Source organism: Marmota marmota, unplaced genomic scaffold (genome assembly GCF_001458135.2).
Source record: "Marmota marmota marmota unplaced genomic scaffold, marMar, whole genome shotgun sequence".
NCBI classification, from domain to species: Eukaryota; Metazoa; Chordata; class Mammalia; order Rodentia; family Sciuridae; genus Marmota; species Marmota marmota.
The window spans coordinates 7,073,037-7,098,187 of NW_025999944.1; the positions used below are offsets into that span (position 1 = coordinate 7,073,037).

At 45.8% G+C, this 25,151-nt stretch overlaps 1 protein-coding gene and 2 long non-coding RNA genes across 12 annotated transcripts in view; 2 read left to right on the forward strand and 1 right to left on the reverse strand.

Annotated features, from left to right (window-relative positions):
• The window catches only part of Pebp4 (phosphatidylethanolamine binding protein 4), a 231,877-nt gene that overhangs the window by 69,315 nt on the left and 137,411 nt on the right, over positions 1 to 25,151 (forward strand). The window lies entirely within an intron of this gene.
• LOC125616391 lies at positions 274 to 8,062 on the forward strand. The gene is made up of 2 exons (XR_007347025.1): positions 274 to 3,033; positions 8,015 to 8,062. It is a non-coding gene; the product is annotated as an uncharacterized LOC125616391 (long non-coding RNA).
• LOC125616390 lies at positions 15,532 to 23,917 on the reverse strand. 2 transcript variants are annotated; one of them, XR_007347024.1, is made up of 3 exons: positions 22,903 to 23,917; positions 19,625 to 21,932; positions 15,532 to 18,571 (listed from the first exon to the last, which is right to left on the reverse strand). It is a non-coding gene; the product is annotated as an uncharacterized LOC125616390 (long non-coding RNA). The 2 variants fall into 2 exon arrangements; XR_007347023.1 differs by having other exon boundaries at positions 15,532 to 21,932.

Genomic DNA, 25,151 nt, shown 5'->3' on the forward strand with positions numbered 1-25,151 from the left:
AGAGGAGGAGGAAGAGGAGGAAATGGGCTATTATTTTCTCCACTAGCAGAAAGAAATTTAGATTACTCTAATTTTAGTTTTTTTTTAAGTTCAGATTTTTTTAAGTTTTAATGAGAGGGGAGGAGAGAGAGAGAGAGAGAATTTTTTAATATTTATTTTTTAGTTATCGGCAGACACAACATCTTTGTATGTGGTGCTGAGGATCGAACCCCGGGCCGCACGCATGCCAGGCGAGCGCGCTACCGCTTGAGCCACATCCCCAGCCCCGATTTACTCAATTTTAAGTGTTTCTCCTATAATTTTCTTAAATATTTCTGTATCTCAGTGTCTACAATAAGCCTTAGCACATTCAGATATTTGATACACACACACACACACACACACACACTGATAGAAGGGTATGTAGATATGGATACTTGGTAGCCTTTCATACCCACAAGCTCTGCATTCTTGGGGTCAACTAACCTTGGATAAAAAAGAAAATTTTTAATTGAAAAATATATTTGTAAAATTATATCTGTACTGAATGTGCACAGACTTTTTTCTTGTCACCATTTCCTAAGCAATACAACAACTATTTGCATAGCATTTACATTGTATTAGACATTTTAAGTAACCCAAAGATAATTTAAAGTATGTGGGAGGCATGCATAGATTATATGCAAATACTATGCCATTTTACGTAAGGTACTTGAACATCCATGGAATTTTGGTATCTCCAGGAGATTCCTGGAACCTATCCCCTGTAGATACTGAGGAACAGCTGTATTATCCATTTTATATGTCTGTATATAAAATACTGTAATATCATATAAGCAATATATAATATTTTATATGATTTATATATAATATATAATGTGATAAATATATTATATATATATATATATATATATATATATATATATATATATGAGAGAGAGAAGATAAACCATCATACACTATGTATTCAATATAAGTTGAGAACTAGTGAACTAAAGGAGATGCTAATTGTGGGATTTTAGGCATCATGTATGTGGTAAGATAGTTGAGGCATCTGACACCTGTGAAATTCTTCCTCATGAACCCTCGCATCCCAACCTCTGTGTAATGCTGGTTCTGCCAGTGGCCAAACGAGGCATTGGCAGAATCCGAGAGACTGGTGAGCCTCAGAGTGAACACTGATCAAGAGATAGACCAAGGAAGGAGGGGGAAATGAGAAGTTAAATAAGTATCCAGTACCAGAAAAATCTTCCTGAATAAAAGGTTGGGAAAGGGGGTAGGAGTGCACCTGGCTCAGTTTCCCAAAATCCATGAGTTGAGGATGAAAGGGAACTGATAGTTTGGGTGATGGGGGAGGTCAGAGGAGACCCCATTTAACCTGAGGTTGCTCTTGGCAAATAGAATGAAGGCCTGATAATATCTCCACGGGATACTCCAACCATCAGGTATATAAGCCATTGGGGTGGGGATCGTGGGGCCAGGAGAAACAAAACTCAATGATTCCTGATTATCAATAGGTATCAGCCCTGACCCAAATGCATAACACCACACTAGGGCTAGGCCAGTGGTTTTATAAATTCAAGTCCCTATCTCTTCTCCTAGATTACACATCTTCCTTCTCATCACCCCATGTTCTAATGGCACCCATTTCACTGTATGTCAAGGTGGTGTTTTGGGAATATCTCACCTCCCTCAATTACATTACCAGCAACTTTAAGGCTTATGTCTCACGTCTAATGTGTGACATATCAGACCTGCCCCAGGGAAGAGCAGGCAGTAGAGGGCAGTAATTGGGAGCCCCAGGAGACAGATTGGCATGAAGCAATATGCCCATGAGAACAGGGCCCATGACACCTAGTCTGTGCCCAGGTATAGGTCTCAGCCCCTGCAAGGTAATGTGGTAAAAATGGCAGAACTTCTATCAAGCCCTGAAAACTAGGCTAATTGAAATAGGAACTCAAGACATGCTTATCAGCAAATTAGACACAACAGATAAAAGAAACAGTGAACTTGAAGATAGAGCAACAGAAATGATCTAAACATATATAAAGAGAGAACAAAGTGTGGAGGACAGAACAGAGCATCCAAGCATTGTGAGACAACATAAAATGGTCCAACATACGTGTAACTGGGGCCCTACAAAGAAAAGAGAGGGCACAGAGCAGAAGAAATATTTGAAGAGATAATGACCAGAAGCTTTTTAAAAAGGGTGGAGGGCAAGAAACCTCAGATCCAAAAAAGCTCAGAGAACCTCAATCAGGATCAAACCAACCAACCAGAAAACCTAAAGATATCATGGTTAAACGTGTGAAAACCAAAAATAAACTCTGAAGACAACCTAGGCAGAAGGAATGCTAGCCATTCCCTTGCCAAAGTATTTCTAAATGCTCATGAAGGAAGTGTGTGAGTTCCAGGAGATAAGCCCACTCCAACATTGCTATAGCTCCCTGTGTACTTGGATTCCTTCCTTGGTGCTATGTCAAGGTATCAGTGTCATCTCAGTTTCATTTAGTGTAAGATACATTTGAGTTCAGCTGTTTTCAGCACACTAAACATGCAGAATCACACTCAGGTAATGCAGCTCATTCTTTGAGTCTAGAATCCATTTTTGATCAGTATGGCCCAATCAAAATGTAGCTGCTTTCTTCTGTGTTCTAGAATCTCACTATATATTGCTCAGATTTCTGCCCCAAACTGGCAGTCACTTTGGTGTGGAAGTCTACTGTTTCAGGGTCAGTGCTTGAACTTGTTTCCCTAAGGCAGGCTAAAACTTGACTCAGGAGCCAGTCAGGAGCAGCGGGTATGGTAAGTGTGGAATCAGGGAGAATGGGGGTCCTCTTGCAAGGCAGGACCAGGGAGAAAGGTCAGCTTCTGATGGAAAAGGAGACTCAGTTTGGGCTGAGGTTCTGTCACCTGAATCCACCATCCTAGTTCACAGGGTCCCACATTTCCCAGATCTGACAAGGCAGCAAATCTAACCTAGGTTGCAATACAGCACCCTGCAGGGTCACACACCATTTCTGACTTCAGTTTTGTTGACCCTGAAGCTAGAAGGTGCCGCAGTCTGGCTGGGCACAATCAGGAGCCACTTGTCAAAAGAAACTAACTTTATTTTTAGAACCACACACGCCAAACAAAACAGCCTCTCAGGAAAAACCCTCAGAGCCTCAACTGCCACCACCGGCTTTCCACAAGCCTCTCTCTCCCACACAAGCTTCTCTCCACCTCCCACAATCCTCCTGCTCTTGAGGCCGATTGGCTGGGTCACGTGGGCGGAGCCAAAAAAGTCCCCCAATGAGCAGCTCCGTGGTCTGAAAGGGCAGGGAAACAGTCCAATGAGCATCACCGCAGAGGAGCCAATCAGCTAGATGTTGCTGGGGCCGAGGAGCCAATCAGCTAGATGTTGCTGGGGCCGCTGTGAGCCAATCATCAGCCGGCAGCTGGAAGTTTGCTGGCAGCTGGAAGTTTGCTGGGGCCCCTTCGGCTGTGGCTCTCAACATCTCCCCCTCTCTGTTTAAACAACAAGCATGTGGCTTAGGGACCGTGCCTGCCTTAGGTTGTCCAATAGTACATATGGTCCTTAGGTTGGTACCATTGCAATTGGATCTTACCCGTCACTGACTACCGGTCCAGTATACAGCCACACCTGTGGAGAGGTCTTTGTACCAGCGGGGGGGTGAGGTTCTTTGCCTCACCTCTGTTGGCCCCCAAATTTTAGCTGGACGATCATGACAAGCAGAAGGGAGGAAGATACACCAAGCCAATTGACGGCTCCTTTTGGAAAAATTGTACCACCGATGACATCATCAGCAAAAATACCCCAACACTACCACAAGTCGCTGCACCAACAGATAGTTCACAATGCATACAGGTGAGCTCACAATGTGTCCAGGCAAGTTCTGCAAGCAGTTCAGTGATGGCTATTGTAGAAGCTGTAGATTGGTTTTATCTTTGACTTCACCAGCACTGGGATGAAGATAGGAATTCTGGCAATAATGGCTAAAGAAAAAATTATGTAACATTACAGAAGGCACTAAAAGAAAACAATTTTCTTAACAATTTACATTATCTTTAAGAGAATTATTAAATATAATGAAAAGGAAAGGTGAAAGTAAACAAACAGATCTGTTAACCTTCTTTTGTGTTCACATATTAAAACAATCTTTAACAGCTGTTTACCCAATTAAATTAAACCATTTAAATCACGTGAATTAAAAAAAAATATTTGGATCCATTTTATCATGAGCGCTCATCATATATGATATATGGACATACATACATTCAAACATATAACACAAAACACAAGTGTGCACACATAATATAATACATACAACACATAACATTATAGTAAAGGCCTTATAACTTTTTACAGGTGAAATCTCCATTGCAATGTTTAAAAACTCTATAGTCAAAAAATAGAACTGATCAGCAAAACATTAACCTAGGTCTGTATGAGCTCAAAAAACAAAATAGAACTTCATGATATGGCAAAGGGCAATAATAAAATAGATATTGAAAAAAGCATCCTGGTTCTGTTGCAGATGTAAGAATAGCCAAACTGGAGTTTTGGATATCAGTTGTTATGGATTTGAGCCAAATCATCTTCTTTTTGGTCTGTAGAAATCGCTTTAGTTAATCTTTCTGGAATCCAAATCGGCTGCTGTTCTCCCTGTGGAAACACATAAACAGACTCCCGACTCCAGACAATCACTGGGTCAGGACCTTGGTTAATCTCTCTGGAATCCAAATCGGCTGCTGTTCTCCCTGTGGAAACACACAAACAGACCCCCGACTCCAGACAATTACTGGGTCAGGACCTTTCCATTGTCCTGTTAGAATATCCTTCCAAAGTACCTTGGGCTTATGTACATTTTTTGGACACATATGCCTTTCCGCAGCACTAAGTCCTGATGAATCCAAATTTAAAAAGTTTAGAGTAAAAAGGGTTATTTTAAGTTTATCTTTGGGGAATATATACCCCTTCCCAATTCCTTCTTTTTGCTTTAATAAGTACATTTTAATAGTTTGATGAGCTCTTTCAACTATGCCTTGTCCCTGTGGATTGTATGGGATTCCTGTTATATGAGTAATGCCAAATGTTGAGCAAAATTGTTTAAAAGAGGTAGAAGTATAACCAGGGGCATTATCTGTTTTTAACTGTTTTGGAACACCCACAGTGGCAAAATTTTGTAAGCAATGAGCTATAACATCTTTAGTTTTTTCTCCGGCATGAAGGGAGCCCATCAAAAATCCAGAAGAAGTATCAACTGTAACATGCAAATATTTTAATTTTCCAAATTCTGGCAAGTGTGTGACGTCCATCTGCCAAATATGGTTAGGTATCAATCCTCTAGGATTGACTCCAAGATTAACTTGTGGTAAAAAGGTCACACAATTTTGACATTGTTTTATTATTTGTCTAGCTTGTTCCTTAGTTATTTTAAAACGCTTTTGTAAAGTATTAGCATTGACATGGAACTTTTTATGAAAATTTATAGCTTCTTCTAGTGTAGAGAAAATATGTATGTCATGTGTAGTTTTATCTGCTAAATCATTGCCCAAACTAAGGGCTCCAGGCAATCCTGTATGTGCCCTGATATGTCCTATAAAGAATGGATCTTTTCTGTCCCAGATTAGACTTTGTATAGTGGAAAGCAAAGAGAAAACAGTAGAAGAAGGGGAAATCCTACCAGCATCTTCAAGAGATACTATAGCATTAACTACATACTGACTATCAGAAAATAAATTAAATACAGAATCTTTAAACATCACAAAAGCTTGTAAAACTGCATTAAGCTCTACCTTTTGAGCTGATTGTTTGGGTACTAAAAATGTAAAAGTTTGATCAGGGGTAACTACTGCTGCTGTACCATTATTTGACCCATCAGTGAATATATTTGGAGCATTCATGATAGGTGTTTTTCTTGTCATTTTTGGAAAAATTACAGGATGCAATGACCAAAAAGACAATAAAGGATTAGATGGTAAGTGGTTATCAAATGAAACATTAGATTTGCACATGATTATTGCCCAAGTATTTAACTCATTAGCTAACTCATCAATTTGATTCATAGTATATGGAGTAATAATTTTATTGGGAGAAATTCCAAACACTCCCTTTGCTGCTTTTATTCCTTTGAGTATTAATTGTCCTACAGCCTCAGGATACCTAGTAAGAATAGTGTTAGGAGAATAAGATAAATGTATCCATAATAATGGACCTTCTTGCCAAAATACTCCTGTAGGAATATTTTTTGTTGGTAGTACAATAAATAATAAAGGCAAACTTATATCAATTCTATCCAAATGCATATTTTCCATATATGTTTCAATGATTTTTAATGCCTTTCTTGCTTCAGGCGTTAACATTCGGGGTGAATTTGGATCTGATGGACCTTTTAGGATATCAAATAAAGGTCCCAACTCTCCTGTTGGTATACCTAAATAAGGCCTTATCCAATTTATGTCTCCTAATAACTTTTGAAAGTCATTAAGTGATTTGAGTTGATCTACTCGTATTTGAATTTTTGGTGGACGGACCATGGTTGAGGATAATAGAACTCCTAAATAATTAATTGGAAAATTTAATTGTACTTTATCTATTGCTATCTCTAGATTATAATTTTTTAATAAGTTTGTAAGTGTGGCATAACATTCTAGCAATGTGTTTTTATCTTTGTGTGCTAATAATACATCATCCATATAGTGAAATATTTGTAGTTCAGGATTTTGATTTCTAAGTGGCTGGATTACTTTGTTAACATAAATTTGACACATAGTTGGGCTGTTAGCCATCCCTTGAGGGAGTACTTTCCATTCATATCTCTGATCAGGACCTTCATGATTCAGTGCAGGGATAGTAAATGCAAAACGTGGACTATCCTCAGGATGAATTGGAATTGAAAAAAAACAATCTTTAATATCTATAACTAAAACATACCAGGTTTTTGGCAAAGCAGACAATTGAGGAATCCCTGATTGAGCAGGTCCCATAATAACCATCTCATTATTAATGGCTCTTAAATCTTGCAATAATCTCCATTTACCAGATTTCTTTTTGATGACAAAAATGGGAGTATTATGGGGAGATACAGAAGGTTGTATATGTCCTTCTGCTAATTGTTGTTTGACCAGGTCATGGGCTGCTTGTATCTTTTCTTTAGTCAGGGGCCACTGAGGAACCCATACTGGTCTTTCTGATTTCCAAGTAATTTTTATTGTCTCAGTGGCCCTTTCTGAAAATCCAACCCATGTCTGTCTGTTCCTTGATCTATTTGTATTGGTGCTGCTATACCTTGTTCTTGTTTTTCTAATCTTTTTCCTTTCCTAAAACCTTGTCTAGTCATAATAGTGGGTGCATTTTGGTTGATGTTATTTGTTAATGTCAAACCTAATTGATCTAGGACATCTCGTCCCCATAAATTTACGGGAAGATGATCCAATACATATGGCTGTATAGTTCCTTCACATCCTTCAGGATCCTTCCAATCTAATACCATTGCACTTCTATGGGGATTAGTCGCCACTCCTAGGCCTCGAAGCGTTTGAGTGGCTTGTTGTAATGGCCAATGTTTTGGCCATTCTTGACGAGAGATGATGCTAAGGTCTGCACCTGTATCCAGTAGCCCATTAAATTCATGTCCTTGAATATTTAGTTTTAGCATGGGGCGAGAATCTAAATTTAAAGAAAGCATAGCCCAATCTACACCTGTGGAGCCTAATCCCTTGGAACCTCTTTCTACAGTACGACTGGAAAATTTATCATGTAGGCTGGGTATTATTAGTAACTGTGCTATTCTATCTCCTGGTGAAATTACTGATATACCCTTTGGAGAACTGGCTATAATTTTTATTTCACCTTCATAATCGGGATCAATTACCCCAGGACTTATCATAAGTCCTTTTAGAGTAGAAGAGCTGCGTCCCAATAATAAGCCTACTGTTCCTTTGGGAAGAGGTCCTTTCACCCCTGTGGGAATGATTTGAACTCCCATCTCTGGAGTTAGTACTGCTCTGGTGGAGGCGCAGATAGAAGGCATGGGAGAGTCTTTTAGACTAGTCTTAAGTCTGTCTTTCTTTTCTTTCTTTTTTAAAAAATTTGTTCCTTTTAGATATACATGGCAGCAGAGTGTATTTTGACATATCCTGTTTTTCTGATTGTTCCTTGAGCCAAGAACTGACACCTTGAGCTTGTAATTTTTTCTTTAATCTTTCCACTCAAGTCAGAAGCAGCCATCTTAACCTAGCATATTTGCCCCATTTATCCTGCAACTCTGCCAGTCAAACTCTTATCTTCAGTGGGCACATCATTCTAGGCAACCACAATTGATCGTGAAGAATCTTTTGCTGCTGTGTGTCATGGACTATCAATGCTGCATTTGCTAATGGTAACCTGTCTTTGTCTTTGCAACTATAATGCTCTTGGGTGGAGTTTTCTTTGCGTTTCTTTTGCTTGACATTTCTTTTTGTTGGGCTTCTTAGATCTGTAGGTTTATAGTTTTTATCAAACTTGGAAAAATTTTGCCATCATTTCTTCTACTATTTTTTTCTGCCCCTTTCTTCCTTCGGGGATCCCAGTTACATGTGCCTATGGCTACCTGATGATGCCCCACAGCTCACTGAGGTACCACTCCAGGTTTTTCCCAGTCTTTTCTCTATGTTTCATTTTTAAGATTTTCTCTTGCTATGTGTGTTAGGTAACTTCCTGTCACTGTGGCAAAATACCTGAGAAATTCAACTTAAAGGGAGAAAGGTTTATTTGGGCTCCTGGTTTCAGAGGTTTCAGTTCATGGTCATGGGGCCCCGTTGCTTTGGGCCTGTGGTGAGGCAGAGCATCATGGCAGGGAGCATATGGTGGAGCAGAGCTGCTCACCTCATGGCAGCCAGGAAGGGAAGAGAGGGAGGAAGGGGCTGGGGACAGAATATTCCCTTTGAGGGCACACCCCCAGTGACCTCCTTCCTCTTTGTAGGCGCCACCTCCTAAGGTTTCCACCACAAGCTGACAGCCAGTCCTTTAGCAAGTGGCCTTTGAGGGACAGTTCAGATCCAAACCATAATACTATGTCTGCCAGTAATAGAAGCTGTGTCACTTATTTTCTGTTAAATTCCACACAGTTTATTTTTCATCATAGACACTGAAACATATCTTTTTTGGAGGGAGGTACTAGGAATTGAACTCAGGGGCACTCAACCCCTGAGCCACATCCCCAGCCTTATTTTGTATTTTATTTAGAGACAGGGTCTCACCGAGTTGCTTAGCGCCTTGTCATTGCTAAGGCTGACTTTGAAACCGCGATCCTCCTGCATCAGCCTCCCCAGCTGCTGGGATTATAGGTGTGTGCCACCGCACCCGGCTGAAATTTATATCTCTTAAAATTCTATGTAAATCTTTCTAAAAACTATTTTCCATGTCTCTGGGATATTTAAGCATTCCTCTACCTTCCTGGACATATGGGATATAAATATAATAACTTTTAATGTATTTTATATTACTTCTATTGTCTGTCATTTCTGGGTCCGTGGTTGATTGATTTTTTTTGTCATCAATGTAGTTTCTATTTTCCAGCTTCTTCACCTGCCTAGTAATTTCTTTAGGTGTCAGACATTGTGAATTATTGTTTTATTAGGTGTGAAATATTATATTCTTGTTAATATTCTTTTTTTGGTACTAGAGATGCTTTACCATTGAGCTACATCCCTGGTCCTTTTTATATCTTGTTTTTGTTTTTATTGTTGTTGTTGTTATTATTGTTGTTGTTTTGAGACAGGATCTCACTAAGTTGCTGAGGGTGGGCTTGAATTTGTGATCCTCCTGCCTCAGGTCTCAGAGTCACTGGGATTACTGGAGTGCACCACCATAATGAGCTTATTCTTTTTTTATTTTTAAAATTTTTTAGTTGTTGATGGATCTTTATTTTATTCATTTATTTATATGCGGTGCTGAGGATCAAACCCAGTGCCTCTCATATGCTAGGCAAGCACTCTACTACCAGTCCGAGCTTGTAAATATTCTTGTGCTATGTTCTGGCATATTGTTGGGTTCATTAAAGATAGTTTGATCCTTTGGGGGTTTGCTTTTAAGCTTTGGTGAGTGAGACTAGAGCAGCCTTGTCTAGGGCTGCTTTTGGCCCATGGCTCTGTGTTCTGCCTGTTGCCTGATGAATCATAAATGTTTTATTACCATGCCTGGTAAGATCATAAATGGTTCTCAGCCCCTAGTGAGCCCTGAAGAGCGTCCCCTCTATTGTTGTGGGAGAGTCCTTTCCCTGGATTCGCATGGTTCCATCACATGTATACAGAGTCTTCTGTAGTTTTCAGAATTCTCTCTCCACTCTGTGAATTCTGGGGACCTTGACTTCCCTGGGCCTCTTGCTGTGTCTCCTCCACTCAGTGTGACGACCAGGATCCCTGGCTCCCCTCTCTGCAACTCGAATCTCTCTCCAGGTGATAAGCTGGAGTAACTGTAGGGTTTATCTCATTGGTTTCCCCTCTCTCACTGATCACCATCCTGCTCTGCCTGAAGTTCAAAGTCTAAAGACAGCTGTAGCACATATTTGGCTCAGTTTTTTCATTGCCTCAGGTAGTAGCGTGCATCTGACCCTTGGTACTCCACCTTGGCTGGAACCAGAAGACCTTCAATCCCAACCAGACACATCACCCATCCCCCAGTAGGAGGATCAATTGCCTGTGGCCTCTTCTACTTAAGTCGGTGTTGACTTGCAGAAAGCTGGAACCACAATCTAGCTATTCTAAGAGGAGAACTACTTCCTCCTGGAAATTGAGTGCTTGTGATGTTGTGGGGTGAGTTGAGAAGTAGGCTCTAGCTTAAGGCCTTCAGGATGGCTCCACCAGGAATAAAACCACCATACAACTGTCTTTAATGAACCCAATCTGACCCCAGAGAGAAAGCTGGGAATTTGGGAGGCTGCTGTTGACTTCAAAAGCACACTTCAGTCTCTGCAGTCCAGGGGTCAGGAAGCCACACCACCTCTTCCTCAGGAGCCTCTTAAACTCCCACCAAGTCAGGAACTAGACATGAGAACCGAGTCTGATGTCTCTGCTGCCAAATCTGTCTCCCCACACCCATGAACCTGACATTAACACTGGAATGCTGCCACCGAGAAACCCAGTCATCCCTGCAAGTGCACAGACCCAGGATGGAGGAGGAGAGGGCCTCTGCCTCCCTGGCTGCAAGAGTGCATATCGCTGGTGAAATTGCATTTGCATCCAGAACTAGGGTCTCCAGGGCAGCCGCTCCCTCTTCTCAGTGGCTCATCTGCTTGCAGGGCCCTGCAGCTCTCTGCCTGTTGAGGGTGATGAGGTCCGGCCCGCACTCTACTCACTCCTCCCAGAGAGTGTGGGTCCAGGTAACATCTGGTGGTGCTCAGCGGCTGGCTCGGAGACCTCAATATTGCTTGGCTCAACCAAAAATAAATTGGAAAAGAAAATTGAACATTGCATCAATTTGGAGCAAGTTTATAAATTCTGCAGCTAAGCAATACCAATAGAAAATGATAGATCGCCACAGAGCAGGGCGTCCCTGCAGTGATGTATAGTCACATTAGCTGAAATACCGTATTACATGATTCTGCTTTATTACCAGTGTTGGTGGCAGACAGAAAAACAGATTACACTTGAGTTCAAATCGATAGGAACTTTATTTACTGGCCTTTTAAAAACATATTTCTGCACTTTATAAAAACATACGGTAGATGCTATTGATAGAGCTTGTCTGCTTGTTAAAAAGCAATTTTCCCAGAACGAGGCTTTTAAGCTGTAATTTACGGCATTACTTTTTACCTCCTTTTTTCAGGGTTCTGTTCATCTGGCTGTGCTCTGACGACTTCCTTAGACTTTTAGTGCCTTTAATTTTCTCTCCCAACTTACCATCTCTCTAAACTCTGAGCTCCCCAGGGCCTTTGAGCAGGATGGAGAACCCAGTACCTCTTCTCCCACCAGAGGCTGGGGTCTCCCCAGAGGCTGCCTTCCCTTCCTCAGCCCCTTCATCTCTTGTGGATGTTGAGGGGCACCTGTGGGTTCTGAGGGGCAGCCTTGGTTTCAGTAAACCCATGTGGTAGGAAGGTCATCCCCATCTTACAGCCGTAAGAAATCCAGCTCCCAGAGGTCAAGCCTAGGTTTTCTGACTCCAAATCAAATCAAGGCAATTTTGAGGTTCAGAGATGTGCGTGGCAGTGATCCTGCTGTGGTGGGAAGGCGGGGCTGACACATGAGCCGGGCTGGGCTGGAGTTCATGATCCAGCTGGGGAGGAGAGCAGTATTCCTTGGGGAGGCACTCGTCAGTGAGTTTGCACAGTGACAGAGGGGCGTGTGGGTTTGGAAAAGAGCAGGGACAGGTAGCAGAAGCCTGGGAGGCTTCCTGGGGGATGAGGACTTGGTGGGGTGCTATGGTTTGATGTGTTCGTGTGTTGGAAATTCAGTCCCCAAGTTCATATGTTAAGAATATTTGTAGGTGGGTCCTCTGGGAGATAATTAGCATTAGATAAGGTCATAAGGGTGGGGTCCCCATGATGATATTAGTGGCTTTATAAGAAGAAGAAGAGAGGCCTGAGCTGGCACACTCTTGCCCCATGGTGCCCTCCACCATGTTATTATGATGCAGCAAGAGGGCCCTCCCCAGAGACTGAGCAGATTCTGGCTTCATGCTCTTTAATTTCCCAACCTCTGGAACTGTAAGCCAATAACCTCTTTTCTTTATAAATTACCCAGTCTCAGGTACTTTATTTTAGCAAGAGAAAATGGATTAAGACAAGCAGTTATCCCAGGATTCTCTAAGAAAAGAGAGAGATAAGCTGAGCAAATAAGGTGAGAGAATACTGAGCCCATCGCTTGCTTTAAAGCCATGGTGTTATATGCCCCCTGACACCTAGCAGAGAGCTGAGATAGGACAGGGACAAAAGGGAGGTATAGGTTCCTGGGTAAAGGAATAGCTTGAAAATAATGGTTTAGGAAGATTTGCCCCATAGTGATGTGGAAGATCCTGGCTGGACATACATGACCCAGAGACAGTGCCTGCAGCAAGCCAGGGGTCCTCAGCTGAGAAGAGTGCTAGGGTTGGAAAAGAAGAGCCCATGGCCACCTCGCTTGTAAGCCCAACCTGGAGCAGGAGCCAAGGCTGTCAGTTCTTCTTTGGCTTATGCGTGTAGAAGGGCTGGGTCAGCTGAACACCCCAGGGTCCATCCTGTGTCCAAGGACCTTATGTTCTAAAGAAGGTGGAGGTGTGAGAGACAGTGAAATGGAAATATATAGGAAGCAGTTAACTTAGAGCACAGACTCCCTTTTGATCAGCTGTTGTTATTATCATTTGGGGGGCAGTTAGCATGTATGGGGTCACAGTGAAAATCCAGGCTCCCTTCCACTCGGTTCTCCACCTCCAAAGCAACTACGGCTAGCAGGTGTGCGTGTGTACAAGTGTACATCCTCCAGAGGTATTTCAGAGAGCTTTATTTTCCAAAAGAATAAAATATAAATGAGAACATCATAAAACTTCATTTGGTAAATGTTATAAAAATATACTAGGTGTTTCCTCAGGACCTAGCAACTTGGGAGGATTTTTTAAAATAAAGAAATAAAGGCCACAAGGAATAAAATAGGGACCGACAAGTTGGGTTAAAATGATGACCTTGTCCCTCCCCACCCCTCAATTTTGCTTTTCGATTTGAGCAGCACCTATCCTGGGGAGATCCCTGGTGCCCTCTGACCTCTCCCTCCCCCCAGACCCCTGTTCCAGCAGACGGCGCCATGCCCTCCACCACCCATCGCTGCCTGAGTGCTCCCCATTGTCTATAGGATGTGTCTGGTGCCAGGGTCTCAGCCCAGTGGGCCACTTTGTCTCAGGTCTCTGTTATTGACATTGCTGCTCGGGAGACCAGCAGACTATTTAGAGGCTAAAGTCTTACCCTGAAGGGCCACCAAGTGGCCCTCTGTGGCTCCCTGCTCCTGGGTCTTGACCTTGATCAGAGAACCCAGATTTCAGAAGTGCTGAAGGTTCTCTACACATGGTTCCATTTCAACCCTCACCTCTCCATGAGACAGGCCCGGCTTCCTGCTGAGTTTTAAAGGTGAACAAGTCTAGACTCAGTCCATTGAAGAAACGCCCAAGTTTTCCCGGCCACTAACTGATAGCCAGGGTGACAACATGCTATCAAATTGAGGGGCAGGTTTAAATGGCAGGGGGCTGCACTGAACTGCCTCTTGATGGCCAGTCTGGGTGGGAGAGTCGGTGGCTGCTTCCCATCACTTGTCTGTTAAGGGCAGAAATGGACCTGAATGCTCTGTGGGAGGAAACTCTTACCCAAACATTAGCCTTAGCCCCTTACAGAGTTGATTTGGAGCAGAGTAAGTATTTATCTAGTAAGGGATTCATTGTTAAATAAATGAAATGAGCAAGTGAATGAATGAATCAACAAATTGGCATGCAATTCCATGTTCATGAATTACAGAAGAGAAGGGAGCCTGACTCCTAAGAAGGGTTGGAGAAATCAACTCTTCAGGCAGGATGTGACTTTGAGGTTGTTAGGCAGATTCTTGGTGACCTATAGCTTGGGATAGAGACAATTCCGGAACACAGGTGTTCCCTGTGTTTTTCACATATGGGATGCATGCCTGGAACACAAGACTGACTTCTCCAGAGGATCCTGGGGGACACCAATGATGAGTATTCATTTGAATGTGAGTGTAGCTTCATTCAGAAAATCGCTGGGGACCTTTGCCAGAGCAGCTTCGATAGCAGCAATACTGCAGAAGCCATAAATGCAGGTCATTGTGTGGACTGTCCTCCTGTGTCCTTTCAACCTGGCAATTTCAGAGTCTTTGTCACCATGACACTAGAGCATACAGCTCCTTTGCTTCAGCAAGAAGGCAAGTGTCAGCTTCCTGGAAGAGTCTCAAGGGACTGTAGTTGTGTCATGTGCCTGGTGCTAGGGTGGAGAGCAAGAGGGGACTAGCGGCCAGCACACCCTTGCTTGGTGCTCATATCAGAGAAAAGACCAGCCCTGGCCTGTTTCTTGTGTTCGAGTGCAAGGGATAAGGAAAGATGCTGGAATAAGCCAGACCTGGCCTGAATTCGGATTCAGCCCCGAACTATATTGTGATCTTAAATTCACTAAGCCTCCCTTTCCTCATCCATAAAAGGGGGGAATGAGAGAACTTATCTCTTAAGTTGCTATGGTTTGGAAATGATTTGAGTGTGTCCCCCACAAGGGTTTGTGTGAGGAAGCCAGATCCTTAGTGCAACAATGTTGGGTGCTAACAGCATCTTTAAGAGGAATGTCTCAGTGGATAGCAATTAGGTCATTGGGGTCTGTGCCCTTGGAAGGGACCTTGGCTTTTTCCCATAAGAGCAATTTGCTATAAAAAGAGTAAGCCTGGCCCCTGAAATCTTTCTGGTTTCCTGCCTCATCAGGTGATCTCCCTACCATATGCCATCCGCCATGTTGTGACACAGCTAAGGGGACCCTCGAAGGGGCCAAACAGATGGGGACACCCGATCTTGAACTTTCCAGTCTCCAAACTGAGCTAAATAAACCTCTTTTCTTTATACATTATACATTACCCAGCCTCTGTTATAGCAACAAACAGACTAGTACAGAGGACTGTTGGAAAGATTGAATGAGATGATTCATGTAAAACACAGCTTTCAGAATCTCTCAACAGATAAAAGCCCTCTTTATTCACCAGTGTCTGGGGAGGATGGTGGACATACCCTAAGGCCAGGTAGTACCTGGTTTCAGTATGATCTCTCTCTCTCCTTGCATTAGGAATGTGCCATCTAGTGCAAAGAAGCAGAACATTCCACCTTACTTCCAACAAGTGTACCCCTCATGTGGGGGAGAGCAGCAAGCTCTGGGTTGGAGGTAACCTGGTAATTAGCTGTCAGAGAGCATTGCAGGGTGGGGCTTTCTGGAAGAGGAGCCTGGCTATCCCTGGAAGGATGAGCAGGACTTGAATGAGTGGAGAGGAGAGGAGAGGGGAAGGCTTTTCCAGCAGGGCAAAGGGATTAGAAATAAGCCTTAGACATGGAGGCAGAAATTCACGTTTGAATGCAGCAAAATTCAAGAGTGGACAATAAAAGAATATGGAGAAGTTATAGAATTGAAATTGTCATGCAAAGGCTGGGGACAAGTGGGAAATGCCCTCAGAAGACAGAAAGGAAAGTGTCCTGGGCTTTGGGGAAGTCAAGGCAAGAGGCTATGCTGGTGGCAGGGGCAAAGCTCTCCCTTCTCCCTTCCCTGTACTCATTGGGCATGAACTGAGCATCTTGTCCTCCGGCTCCTCTTTGATCCCCTCTGGCTCCTTTTCGATCAATCACCACCCTCCCGAAGCCTCCTGGAGCCTCCTGGAGCCTCCTGAGTCATGGTTTGCACTCACTTCCATCTAATCGGCAGTGCATCCACCAACCCACTCGGAGAGGAGAAATTGCATCCTGACAGTACAACAGGCTCAGCAGAGAAGGCAAGACTGTCATTGTGGTGGTGACAGCGGGCTCCAAGGCCTGCCAGGTAGCTTTAGCAACTTTCCAGTCCTCCTTGTCTTACTAATTAGGAGAGTCTATCTCACTGACTTGGGCTACGAATCTCAGATAACAGCTCTTCAACCTTCATAAATGCTTCTCACGAAATACTAGAAACGGGCGCATTTCATATTCATTTTAAAGAGGCCCAGCGTTTGAGATCTGTGCACGAGCCCTCTGCAGCACACAAGCGAGCTGATCTGCCGGCAATGGCAATCGGAGGGACGTTTTCCAAGTGGCTCTTCAGTTGCCTCCAAACTCTCCAGCCCTTGAGACAAGATATGTCTGCTCCATCCACTCCATCCTCTTCCCAGCTCTCTTCTCAGATGCAAGGACAAGGACATGTGTCCAGGAGTCGGGAGCTTTTATTGCACTTCCACATAAATATTTGTGAGCACCCAGAGCTGGTGGTGGAGGTTGCCCTCTTTTTACATCCCCCATAAATAGTATACAGTAATCAAAGTTTAAGGCGCCTGAGATGAAATAATTGCTTAACAATCATATAAGACAAAATGATTCAACAAATGACAATGCCGCCCCGTGATATACGGAACAGATGCATTCAGTGTACCATATTATAATGTGCTAATACAAGATTGACAGCACAATAATAGGAGTGAGCAGCAATTCAGCCTATAATTCCAAACCAAATGTGAGGCTGTCCACAGAACTCAAATCCTAGCAGGCTGCAAAATTAGAGGTAACACCGCGCAAGGTTCAAGACGACTCATTAGCAGGTTGGCAGAGTGTTCCAGGAGCAAATTTGTCTGTTGAAGGAACTAATTTGGTGCCATCTTCGGCTCAATTTTTTTTTTTTTAATTTTAAGTGCAGATCCAACCTTCCCTGGATAGGGATGCGGGGGCAAGAGTTTAAGATCTGCTTGCAGCCTCTTGGGGCACAGAGAGGTCACTGGCTTCAGCTTTTGAGTGGCCAGTTTGGGGTCAGGAGTGTGGGTGTGTTGGGAGGGGGGTGACATGAAGCAAAGGGATATTGACAAATACTGCTCTGGCCAATCTCAGTGTGACAGAGTCATAGGACCCCCTGCTGGCTCTTTGGGGCTGTTCCCACATCAGAAAAGCCTTGATCAAGGATATAATTAAGGGAAATTGTGCTAAGGATAATTCGAGGTCCTGAATTTCTGAACCTCTAAACAAGCATTGCAATCCCAGCTTTCTGCAGATGCCCTGTTGTTCGCAGGGTACCTGGGGATTGTTTTAATCAGGTGTGGTATGATACCAGGAAGGGAGAGGACTGTCATGAAGGAAGAAGTTTATTCTCACAGATCCCTGGAAATAGGCAGGGCACGCCATCTGGGGCTACGGGAAACACCAGGGTTGGTCAGGAGGCAGAGGCATGGGGGGCAGACGGGAGCAACAGTCTTATCATGGTTTCCATGGAAAGGAGTGGGCGAGGCAGGGTGAGCAGGCTCAGGATTGGCTGGTGGGATTACTTTCAGCAAGCTCTGGGGAATAGAGGCTGTCCTAGTCCTCTGCCACCTGGCCCTGGGTGGCCTACAGTAAGACAGCCGGGTTGACCAGCATGCTTATGAAAGGCTTGCTCAAACGGGTGGGGTCATTATCTCTAGGAATTAGCTCTCCCTGGGAGGACAGCAAGGCCCCAAGATGTCAAAGCACCCAAACACAAGATCAAGGCCATGACAGTAGCCTCTATAACCCACACCTGCTGTGTCTTTCTTCCTGGTGCCAAGTTCCCTTCTGCCAGGTGGTGGCCTCCCTTTGTCCTTTGCCCCAGACCCCTGATAGAAGCAGGGTGCGGTAACATTGCCACACACACGGGACAAACAGCGGCAGCAGGTTCTGCATGCTTCCCCAGTGCTGGACCTGGGGGGTCCCGGAGGGAAGAGGTCACCCACCTTCACCCAGGGGAGCCCTTCCACTGCTCCTGTTGGGCTGCCTGGGTGTGGCTGGCACCAGCATGTCACTGGTCCTGTCAACATACAGGCTGTCATAAGGGTGACTCGAAAACCCTCCACTCCTCGACTCTTCCCCATATGTGCTAATGTGGCCTGGGCAAGGCTGCCTCATGCTTCTCAGTTTCCACTCCTGAAAAGAGAAGATAAATCCCAGTTTTAAATGCCTTTTTTTCCCCCTGAAAAAGTTGGGGGGAAGGACGGAGGGAAGCAGCAGAAAAGCTAATGAGATAGGGTTCAAAGGGAAGATTCTCCAACCTGTGACACTAGACAGTCACCCTGGAGGGGTCCCCAGGTCTCACCAGAGTTCCTTCTTCATTGGTCCTGTTGAGCTAGACTCTGAAGGGGACGAGGATGATCACAGACACTCTGTGCCGTGGGGTAGCCAGGGTTTTCCATTTATTACCTTATTTACTTCTCACAGCCCTGGATTGGATACCTGCTCTCGGCCCGATTTTATAGCTAAGGTTTACAGAGATTCAGCCACGTGTCCCCACCTTCCCACGGTCAAGTCTGGAGCCAGGGCACTCGGCCTGCAGCCTCCACCTAACTGCTGTACTCTACTCTTCCCTCTGTGGAAGGACATTCACGGGCAGGTGGTCCAAGCAGATATTGATGGCATGTGCCCCAGGAGACAGAAAGGGAGAGTAGATTACACAGGAGAGGCATTGCACATGGGGACATCTCTGGAACTTAAGGGATGTCACTCATTCCTGCTCTCAACAAGTCTTTCTGTGTCCACTAGATGCCTGGTATGGCTCTAGTCTCAGGAGTGGCCTCTATGAACAGGACTGTCAAAGTTCCAGGGAGCTTTCAGCCTGGTGCAGAGGGACAGACAAGGGAAAGGTGGATGAAGACATATCATAGTTGCAGGAAGCAGCAGGTGACAGGATGTGGCCACTCTGTGTCCAGGCCTGTGCGTTGGCTGACTCTGATCACCAGAGCAGGCACGAGTCCATCAGAGGCTAGGGGGTTGCTGCTGCTGCCTTCAGGGACTGGGTCAGCATCCCTGCAGCCTCTGGGAACCAGCAGCTGGGTCCAGACAGATCAATAGAAACCCACGCTTAGCACTGAAAACACAGGGCATGCGGCACAGGGCATTGCTCATGCAGGTGACAGGAGAATGGAGAAGCCGAGGAGCAAATGACAGACAATTCAAAAATTAGTAGCAACCAGAAGTACTTACCATCCACAGGGTGGAGGGGCCAGGTGAGGCTGGGGAGTTCTGAAAGTTCCTGGGCTGAGGTATCCCTGGGAAGGGGGACCCCCAGGAGACATGGCAGAGGACAGGGACACTGTCCAGGGCCAAGAGGCAGGGGTGGAAATATCCTGGTTCCTTCCTACCTCTGGCCTTGTCATCTCCTGCAGCACCTCTGGTGACTACTCAGACTCAAGCCAGATGACACGGGAGGTCTGGGAATGGAAGCCTGCAAAAGTCAGTTTCCACCCGGCCGTCCCCACGCACAGCAGGGCATAAAGTGGGAAGGAAGGCCTGAGTAAGCGCCAGTAGACCCAGGCCCCACATTTCTCTTTCTTTAGGTCACAGCATCAAATTCTTGGGGCTTACAAAACTCTTGGTGGAGCAGGGGAATCACTGGCTTTGAGCAGAATCCAGAGGCTGAGGCTCCTCCCACCAGAGCCCCATAGGACCTGTCCCCTCCCTCACTGTTCCGCCTTGGTCACCCCATGCATCAAGACTGCAGAATGGGGAGAAAGGCCTTTTCCTAAGACACGAGAAGGAGAGAAGGGGCCCCTGTCCTGACTGTGACGAGCAGGGATGGGAAGGAGGGCACGGACCATCTTGAGATGTCCCCTGGAGCTGGCATGAACCTGCCACAGGGCAGACACCTGCTCGGGGAAGGGTGGAGACTCTGCTTAGGAGGACCTCATGTTAGTATTAGGAGCAAGATGAATACAGTCGTCCCTCAGTATCTTCAGGGGATTGGCAGCATGACTCTGCATGGATATCAAAATCCACAGATGCCAAGTCCCTTACATTAAATGGTGTGGTATCATGGTAACCTGTGCATATCCTACTGTATACTTTAAGTCAGCTCTAGATCACTTACAAGACTTAATACAATGTAAATGCTATGTAAATAGTTGTTATGCTGTATTGTTTAGGGAAAAACGACAAGAAAAAAATACATCTGTACTTGTTCAGTACCGAGGCAATTTGTTTTTCAAATATTTTCCATCTGGAGTCGGTTGAATCCACAGATTCAGAACCTGTGGATATGGAGGGACAACTGTCCATGCCCTGTCAGGGAAGAGACCTCACCCCTAGAACAAAGCAGAATGCAGATGCCTTAGGAGTGGCCTTGACCACTTTTGCCTTTAAAACTCCAGGACAGTCAGCAATAGTCTCTCTTTGATCTTTATTCTGGAATAATAATATCTTACACATATGTAGCCATTTGAGTATCTAAAAGTGACAAAAAACCCTGTGAAGTAGGTGTGTCTGGACAGTAAGACAAGTGTCCACTGGCAGATGGAGCCAGCTCAGGGTCTCCCTGGAGGCCTGTGTGCCAGGCACCCACCTAGTCACCCTCTTCCCATAATCCACTTTCTTCTTGGCCCACTTCTCGGACCCAGGGAAAAAAAAAAAAACACGGTGTTTGGCCCCCCGCTGTGCAAATGATCTCTGTGTGGCATAGAAATTTATTGCATTTTATGATGATATTAGCATACCAGAAAAGAATTTTTTTTTCTTCTTTCCGTGAGCGAGGGAGGATGAAGAGATTTGGGTCATTAAAACTCGCATCGATCAATGCTTAGATCTCAGACATCACTGCACTGCTGCTGCGGAAATGGGTTGAATCGTGCACTTTTGTTTTTGCGGCATGTGTGCGCCCCGCAGCCTGCAATCACACCTCCCGGTGGAGCACCCCTGTGCTGCCTCCCTGCCCTTCCCCACCAGGGAGCAGTTTGGGCCCTGTTTAAATGACCTGTGTGGGATTTAGTAAGCGGCCTCAGCTCCCTGGCCCTTCACTTTCTGTAACTGAGGAGTCGGGACTAGATAACCCCATGGCTACTCCCACTTCTTTTGATGCTTCTTCTTGGAGTCCTGATCTTCTGGGGAGATGGTCATTTCTCCCTATTGGATTTAAATCTTATCTCTGTCACTAGCCGATTTATGCCTGAATGACAAGCTTATTGAGAGACTCCCTTGTGCCAGGCCCAGTGCTAGACTTGGAAGTGACAAGAGTAGCAAAGACGAAGTCCCTGCCCCTGGGGAGCCCCTGGTTTGGTAGGACAGGCAACCCAGATCAGACACATCCCAAGACAACCTATGGAGAGCCGGGGCCCCTCCAGAGGTGTGAGCTCTCACCGTGTGGCCTTCCACAGGTCTCTGATATCTGGGTGTTTGGCTCTTCGTCACCTGGAAACCTTTGCCTACCTGTGGCCCTATTGGCTGTGAGTGGGGTCTTAAAGACTACGCTAGAGCAGTAGACAGCGAGCATTTCCCATGGGCAAGGGCTGGTCCTGTTTTTCTGTCACAAAAGAGATAGAGGTACACAGAGGAGTCGTCACCACAGAGTTGGGGAAAAAAACCCTTCATTTATAGCTCCTGCTCCTCCTCATTCTTTTGTAGTAAGAAAATAGAACAGAATGCCTGACTGCCCTCTTCTAGCCTCTGGGGTCTGTCCATGGTGGCGTCACTGTGGTGACTACAATTAAAGATCAAGAATGTCTTGAAGCCGGGCATGGTGGCGCATGCCTGTCATCCCAGCAGCTCAGGAGGCTGGGGCAGGAGTCCAGCAAGTCCAAAGCCAGCCTCAGCAACTTAGTGAGGCCCTAAGCAACTTGGCAAGATCCTGTCTCAAAACAAAAAGGGTTGGGGATGTGGCCCAGTGGTTAAGTGCCCCTGGTACCCAAAAAAAAAAAAAATGTTTTGAAAGGAAGGATGTCACGTGGGCATGGCCTGGATGTTGTCTGCTGATCTGTTCCATGCACTGAGCCTCCTCTTAGGTGAAGCCAGGAATTGCTCCCCTGTTAGCAAATCTTGGGCTCCACTCCAGACGTGGACTGGCCAGGTGTGAGCCGCTTGGGGAGGGAGGCAGTGGGGATACCCCAGCCCCATAGAGGGAAGCTTTCCCCTGCCTGTTCTCTGCAGTCAGATATGAGCAACAGATGACTCACAGCCTCCACAGCGGAAATCGCACTAACTTGGCGCGTCAGGTAAACTCTCACTGAAAAGTAAGAAAAGTGCAACCTAGAGATGGGAGCCTTCCCATCTGGGTGCTGCATTCAATCCCGGCCACTGAGCCCAGGCTCTCCACAGGCTCCCTACACATCTGGCCTGCGGGATGGGTTTTAAGTAGAGACCCCCAAATACCACTTTACATGCCAGTCCCCTCCTATGTGCTCCAGCCTGGAATACCAGGGATTTTGCCCTCCCCCCTCCACCTTCACTGGACCCCTCCCTCCCCGGAGCTGCTCCTGTCCCTGCCCGGGATTCACCTGCAAACAGCCAGCTTGTAGTAGCTTGGTCTTCCTGTCCCAGCCAAGTTACTATTTGGAGACACAGATCGAGTCCAGGTGAAGAATGGGACTGTACGGCCTCCCTTCTGCCTGCCGGTTTCAGCTGAGAAGGTGACAAACTCGCGTGTGTGCGCGCGCGCATGAGGTTGAGCTGCTCCCTCGTCCTGCATCTCGGTGCCCCTCCCTCCACCTCCTTCCAGGCTCCGACTCCGGGCGACCCATACTGCAGGTGGCCCAGGGCTGCGCGTTTGTAAGCTTCTCCACGAGGCTCTGTGAAGCTGCCGCAGGAAGCTGCTGTCAGTGCGAGGAGAGCCCCGCTGCCCACACGCGCGCGGTGGTCCCCGACAGGCTTCATAACAGGCGAGAGAGAGTGGGTGAGCCTCGGGGCGCAGGGGACGCATTGGGCTCGCCTGGGCTCGCTTGGGAGTGTCCCCGCTGCGCCGGGCCTGGGTGCGGGCTCACAAGCCGCCGGCTCCGGGCTTTCGGTGCACCGCATCTGCAGCCGGCGCCTCCCTCCGCTCCGGCCGGGGTCCTGGCAGTCAGGCCAGCGGGACTGCAGTCTCCAGGCTCAGGCCTGCTCCACGCAGGCAGTGGGGCTTGGACTGTGCTGGGCACTTCACGTAAGGACTGCTAATCTGACTTCTTGAAGGCTTTAGAGTCCCAAGAACCTACCCATCGACCAGGGGGCTCAGACCACCTGGCCCTGCAGTTATTGATTCATAGCAAAAGAAAGTCTTTAATAAAACACTCATATTCCCTTCATTCCAAAGTCACCTGTCCTCATTCAGACATCCACGGGACAAGGAGGAAGTATACCGAAAGGGCCTGAGCAAGGAGACAGGTGGAATGGCTGGGATACCTTGTCCCCAAGGGGGAGGGGCTCCGTTCAAGGATTCCCATCCCCCCAAGTATCAGGGAGTCTCCTCACTGCTTAGTTGTCTGGTGACTACACCAGTTGTCTCTAGAGAATCAGATTTGGGGGGGGGGGGAAGTTCCAGATACTCATGGTCCATTTGATGTGTTTTTAAGGGCAGGAAAAAAAATCCCTGAAACTCAAAGCATAATTAAATAGCCAATATGAATGGAGTGCTTCTCTGTTCCAGCATCATGCTGTGTAATTTGCATTTAGATCCTAACCAGGACTTAATAAAGGAGGCACTGTGATTGTTCCCATTTTAAAAGCAAGAGGCCAAGGCCCAGAGAGGTTAGCAAACTGGCTCAGGTCACACAAAGGCTGAGAGAGAGGTGCTCATCTTCCTTTCTACTTTAACAGCATCAGACATTTGCTTACATTTTCTTGCTAACCAAACTTAAGTTTTGACTTTGCTCAAGAAAGCTAATGTCCCACCTGAGTAGACCAACAAGACTAGAAAGGCTGGGAAGAGTGTTCAGGTGGAGGAAAGAAGAAATGCAGTAGCAAGGGATCTAGGTGGCTTTGGAAGGATAGCGTGAGGCTTCGTTGGGAGACCAGCAGGGAGGTAGCCCCGGGCCAGCCTGTAAGAGCTGGCAGTGCTGGAATCAGGCCACCCGACCCTTCATAAATCCCAGCCATGCCCCTCACAGATGACTAAGGAGTCGGTCAAGACTGTGAGCCAGTCCCCCCCAAAAACAGAAAGTGCTAAAATTTATAAGCAGTTTCTTCTTAAAAAACACACATACACAAATAATTGGCTCATATTGAAGGTGATTACTAAAATACTACCCTATATGGCTTCATGACTTGGAGAAAGGGGTGAAGTCACCCTTTGATGGCTGGGAATTGTACATAAGGGCTGGTGCCCTGGTTCACAGGAGCAAGCTGTTGACTTCTCTGGCACATGAGTCTCAGTGGTGAAAGGGCTGCACACCCCTGGCTCCGAGGGATCAATTCATTATTCGCTACGAGGTCAGTTCTGCTGTGGGTGCAAGGCCTGATGGAGAAACAGGCGAGCAGCCACAGACCCCACCCAGAAAATAAAACGCGAAGGTAGGTAGACCACCACAACCTCCGTGTCTTAAAGCCCTGATGAACACCTGGAAATGACTTGCCCCTGAAAAAAAATAATAATAAATTCCACATTATCATTTCAATGGCTCCTCACATAAATACTAAAGAATCAGAAAAGCTGGTGCCTCATGTTGCTCCCGGAATCTAAGAAATGGTATCTTTCAGTTATCGGATTTTATTTCTTTGCAGCATTACATTTTATACATATTTATTCATGCAGAACAGAAGCACAGCGTTATTG